Genomic DNA, 6,230 nt, shown 5'->3' on the forward strand with positions numbered 1-6,230 from the left:
TCTATTTGTTCATACAAGGTGTTGTTGAACAGGAAATGTGAATTTATAGGCGTAAGATCCAGCATGGTCTTAATTTGATTTTCAGAAAAGCCATTTACGTGAAAGCTCAGATATGCATATGTTAATAGTTTCATTTAGAGAAATATTTATAAAGAGGGAGGTAACATCAAAGCTTGCCATGAAGAGATTATCAGAGGGGAGTAGTTGACTTAGTTCATGTTCAAAGTGGAAGGAATCCGGGATAGTATATTCTTTAGTAGTGAGTGGCTGAAGTATAGATACAAGGAATTTAGCAAGTTTGTAACTAGGTATGCCTATAGTGGAAAGAATGGGTCAGAGGGAGGAACCTGCTTTATGAATTTTGGGAAAGCCATATAACATACCAAGATGGGAGCCAGTGGGATAAAACGAAGAAGCAACATTTTCAGATATAATATTTTCGTTCTTTAGTTCTCTTAGGTACCTTTGGATTTTTCCTCACGTTGGATGCTAGGAAATAAAGGGTCATTGTTTAAGGTTTTAAATTTTGTAGAATCATTCAGAATATCTTGTATTTTATTAAGGTAGTCATTTTTGTTCAGAATAACAATGCCATTGCCTTTATCAGGGAGTGTAACATGGATGTTTTTATTTAGTGACAATTCTTTTAAGACTAAGATTTCGTCAGGGGTTAAAGGGTTAGGTTCTTTCTTACTATTAAAATTATAAAATGTAGACAGGACAAAATTTTTTAATTTAGTAATAAAAAAAATCATGGGATTGTTCAAGACTGCCTTTATTGTACATGGAAGATCTTTCAGGTTTCTGTATAGCAGGTCGAATGAATAAAGAAAATTAGCATAATTCAGTTTTCATGGAGGAAGAGAGAAATTAAGACCTTTAGCTAGGGTGAATTTACATTGGTTACTTAGCATAATATTAGTGAGGTTCACATTCAAATTATCAGGATCAAAACTATCAGAAAAGTTCTTAGTCAGTTTGCTCAGCTTCAGATTTTGGACATTTCAATTTGGGCAATTTTTCTGTCGTTGTGTTGGCTGAACTTGTTTAGTAGATGGGTACTCTAATTTACTAACAGCGTTCTGAAGATTGGTTGTGTCCACGTTAAACTTTTCAGTAAGCTGTCTCTTCTGATGGTGTTTCAGTCGAAGTTCTTAATCCAACAATTTCTTTTGATAAGTCCTGTAGCTGAAGAATTTTGTAGGTTTCGATTGGATAATTTAAAATGTTGTATATCATAAGTGTCATAATCTTGTTTATTATCAAACTTCGTTTTCCTTCAAACACATCGATTGCTAATGATTAATCAATTAATGTCAGAAAAATAGTCAATTAATCAAAGAAAAGTGTTGCCAATTATTACCATTTCTGATTATCCAACATTTGATTTATCAAAGTTGGGATTAAATTGATTGTCACAAAAATAATCAATTAATTGAAATTAGGGTTTCCAAATATCTACTGTTTTTAATTATTCAAACTGTGCAAGTAATTGAAATATTGCCATTATATTTGTTGTTAAGCAAACTACATAATGGGTGGAGGGGGGATGTCTTGAAGCCTTGTAATTTGAGAGTGTTGGGTTTGATTCTTATTACCACTAAATTTGCTCATCCTGTCACTAATTTTGAACTACTGATTAGAGAGGAGACAACTAGCTGACAGCATTCATAACCAACTCTCTGGCTATTTAATTGTTAAATAAAGTGTAAATTTACTGTTTTTGTACATTGTGTTATGTTTCTAATTTATAATTATTTAACTATATTCTTTTAATGTTGTATAAGCAGGCACTGACATTTTTCAGAAATCAATAACTGCATTCTTTAATGTTATATAAACAGGTGTGGATCTTGGAAAGAGATCCAGGATGCCAAACCCTTACCCAATATTTTCAGAAATTAGTAACTATCTTATTATAATGGAGCTTGTGATGTATATGTTCAAAACTCAGATCATGGAAACTATCACACTGATCATCGCCAGTCATAACTGAATAATATTTTTATAACTAGGCAGTATTTTTATAGCTTTTTTGTTTTTATAAAACAATTGAGATTACCACAAAAATGATATGTTTCAGATTTAACCAATAAAAATTACAAAGAAAAAGGAGTAAGTTTCAGATTTAACCAATAACAATTACAAAAAAAGAAGTAAGTTTCAATTATATAACAATCGTAAACAAACTTAAAAAATTTTTTGATTTTTTTCAGTGAAAATCTCATGAGTGTTGTAACAGTAAAGCAAGGCACTTTCATTGATAACTGCATCTACAAAGAAATACCTCAATAAAATCTACTCTGTGTTGATAGCTCATTTTTAAACTAAAATTTCAATAAAATCCTTTTTCTCATGGCTAGTGAACATTATTGAATGTCAAGTATGAGTACATTGTTGTAGAACTGTCAGAAAATGCTGTTGGCACAATAGCCTTCTGCAGGAACTAGCAGTTATACCGGCCTGGAGGGGTGGGTATTTCTGCTAGTATTATTTAATGTTGTATATACAGGTGTGGGTCTAAGGAGTCCAGTATTCTGCTTCCATTTTTTTTTATAAGAAATTAATAATTATTCTTTAATATTGTATAATTTGGTATGAATTTAGGAGAAGGGGCCAGGGCCAAACCCCTTCACCTTTTTATTTTTTCAGAAATTAATAATTATATTATTTAATATTGTATAAGTAGGTGCAGATCTATGGAGGTCTGAATTTCCCTCCATTTCCCCCCGTCGCCTTTTCTGTGTCTCCTCACATCAGATTCGCCATTTTACCATGTTTTTGGCTGCCCTTATTCATCATCCTTTGGAGGAGGTTGTTCAGGCCAGCATGTGGACCACTCTACATACATTTGTGTCACATTATCTCCATTGTCTGGCAGTTTCCTTCTTGGCTGGATATTATCTGTCTTTTTTCACCATCCTTCATTTGTGAGTGGGTGTCTTTTCCTCTGACATAGGCCTATTTGCTCTTCTGTATTGGATCCCACTCTGTAGCAAATGATGGCTTTCCAGGTATACTTATTCTTAAATCTGCACTATATGGCCAATAAGGTCAATAATGCCCACCGTTCAGATGGGGTTTTCTGCAGGACTGATAATAGGTTCTTCCTAGTAGGTCTTGTTTCTTAAATATGTTTGTCCCAGACCATACACACATGGACTCACATGAGTAAAGCAGAAGGGATTACTGCCCATACCTGTTGTCCCCTTAATTGTGTCAGTTGTATGGTTGCTTTTCAAAATAGTGTTTTGCAGTTGTTCATTGCATTTTTTCTAGTGCTGCATTTCTCCAGACTCATAGACATGTTCCTCCTCCTCCTTCTAATCGAGTATGGGAGGCTTCCTCCTGGGTATGCTCAATTCCACTATTCCAGTATACTGTTCCAGATGTTGTATGGTGTGGACTGGATATTTCTGTCACATTCCAATGTGCAGTTCACCCCTCCAACTGGGAATCCTTCTTTCTACTGCCATCTGGATGTCTGTTCCTGGGTGACAGGTGTTGGTTGGGGCAACGTACTGGATGGTCCATTCCCAGTGCTGCATGGTTTTGGACTGGAGTTGACCCTCCACGTTGCATTTCTACCTTCCTACCATCGTTCTCAGGGGGTACATGTGTTGGTCATGTTGGATATCATACATGTTGATTTGGGTTCTCAGAATAGAAGGACTTCTTCCCTTCTGTTTTTTGGGTCTAAGGTGAATGGTAGAAGACCCTCCTTCTACAGTGGCTGATTGATCCCTTCTCGGTACCACTGGTTTTGGACTGGAGTTGACTTCCTGCTTGTGGTCTGACACACCCTAGTCACTCTACATCACAGGCACTTTTTACTTTTCAGTTATGCCTCTTTACCATCCGTTTCATGACACGTTCATTCATCACGGGTAAAGTACATTGAAAGTGGCACACTCCTTGGGAACTCTTCTAGGTAACTTTTACACCAGTCTCTCAACCTGCTCAATGTGGGATTCTAGCTATTTTTTGAGAAGAGGTAAGTTATCCTATTGGAAGTTATTATGTTCCTACACTGAATATATTTCCAAGAGATACTTACCTCCTCTCACACTTCCAACTTGTCTTCCCCACTTCTGGTGTGTTTTTTCTGCTTAATCTCGAAGTGAAGATTGAGTTCTATTGCATAGAGGGAGTCATCTGCACGAGGAGGGTATATTGCACTTCAATTGGTGGAGGGTTGTCACCTGCTTACTTGCATAGTACAACACAGCTATACCACGTGGAAAATATGTGGAGGTAGGTGGGAGCATAAAGGCATTTTTGCATACATAGAGGGCAGTTCAAACAGAGGAAAGCTATTTTGTTGGAAATATATTTTTAGTGTAGGAAAATATTAAAGTTTGAAAATGTCATGAAATAATATGTTTATTTTCATTAAAAAATTCAGTGGTTTTATTACAGTAGTCTTGTGGAAATTTATATATAGAAATGCACAGTATTCTATTAATCACATTTTCAGGTTGTTACGGGTTTTTGTAGGTTGTGTGTGAAACATTTTCATGTAAAACAGTTTAAAATTGATAAAGGAACTTACACCTAACTTATTGTACCTGAAGGCAAGATTTCTTTTGTCAGAAATATTTAATGCAATTTTACATGTTAATTCTAATTTCATTTATGCAGTTTGACTAAAAATATTGTAGAATCAAGATATTTGTTTAACGTAATTGTGAAGAAAAAATTGTTTTAATTTTTATTTCTCCACAGCTGCAAAAAGATTTGCCTGTAAACAAAACAACCCACTTGTAGCCTTTTATGTTTTTTTATAATTATTTTTCTAGCGATCGTAAACAATAACATGATTTTTGCTAAGAACCTATCACCCCTTGAGAATATGTTGTCAAGTGTTTCCCTTAGTTTTTGCCCAGGCCACTTGTTATGGTACCAAATTAAGTGGTTTGATCATTTACTAATGAAACACAGCTTTGAAGAAAGTTTAGATACGATTGAACAAAAATTACACTTTCCCACATTATTAGAGTAAATATATAGGTTTAAGAGAGTTTTTTTTTATAAGTTTTGTAGTTGTTCCTTGTGAATATTTTTGTGTTAAATTATATCTGTTTGAAAGCTATTGAAATTCTGTTCAGTGAAAAGATATCAGATAACTTGAGATAAGTTAAGGGTATACAGTTTAGAGACAGGGTGAATGTGTAACAAAGAAAACTTTATTGCAAGTTTAACACAGTAACAAATGTACAATGTTCAGATAAAGTTTAATCATCATCAGGTTTAAGTAGTTTACCTATACACAGGAATAAAGTGCAGAATGAGTGGAGATTGCTTAAGATTTAATAAAGATATCTTGTTTATGTTTCATTCTTTGTTTAAAATTATGGTGTTTTGACTTTTTAATAGATATACTATGGTTTTATTAAGTTGCACAATTTGTAAACATGAGATTTTTTTTTAAGTTCATCAAATAAACTTCTGTCAAATCAGATAAATTTACTTTCTAGTGTGTATGGAAGGTGAATACAAAATATTCTGATGACTGAGATCTTTATTGAATATTTTTTTGCTTATGTTATTCAAACAATGTTCATAAATAAATTGGCTAATAGGCTACTTAACTATTTTTATTTACCATTATAATATGTTTTAAACAAAAACTTTATTACCCTTATCAGTGACAACAAAATATGATTTAATTATTTAATAACCAATTTACTTGATTCACAGAAAATCAGTTTGGAATTACTGCATATTTGAAAAAAAAAAGAACCATATGGTGATATTTAGTCAACATTAGAGATTCCTTTACCAGATAGGAAATGTTCATAGTTGATGACCTTCAGAAGAGATTTATCATATGCAATAAAGGGTAATTCATAAATCACTGTATAAAAACCAAAAAAATATTGTGAATGAAAATAGGGAGAGTAATGCAATGTTAGATGAATGCTGCAGTTGAAAAAATTATGAAGGTAGCACACACACACACACACACTTTTTTTTCTTGCTCATACTGTTTCAAGGGTGTGTGTGAGTGTACTAATTGATTAATTGAATGTGATTATTGAGGCCATCAATTAATTAATTTGCAAGTACCACTAATCATCCAATTTTAAATTCTTAATTAGTGGTGAGGTGATATTTTAGGCTCACAATATTATATTTGACATTCATTTTGCATGCATTAGGCAGATTTTGTTAAACAAGACCGATGTCTGTAGGTTTACTTTCTTCTTAGAATTCTTCTCAAGAAGTCG

General features: G+C 33.5%; 1 long non-coding RNA gene across 1 annotated transcript in view; it reads right to left on the minus strand.

The window, feature by feature from the left end:
• Nucleotides 1-256: 256 nt before the first annotated feature.
• LOC111085650 overlaps nt 257-6,230 on the minus strand; it is an 18,393-nt gene continuing 12,419 nt past the window's right edge. The window contains exons 2-3 of the long non-coding RNA XR_002610456.1: nt 3,471-3,476; nt 257-267 (exon numbers count right to left, since the gene is read on the minus strand). This is a non-coding gene — a long non-coding RNA (uncharacterized LOC111085650). The remainder of the gene's footprint in view (nt 268-3,470; nt 3,477-6,230) is intronic.

The sequence above is a fragment of the Limulus polyphemus genome, unplaced genomic scaffold (assembly GCF_000517525.1).
Source record: "Limulus polyphemus unplaced genomic scaffold, Limulus_polyphemus-2.1.2 Scaffold528, whole genome shotgun sequence".
NCBI lineage: Eukaryota > Metazoa > Arthropoda > Merostomata > Xiphosura > Limulidae > Limulus > Limulus polyphemus.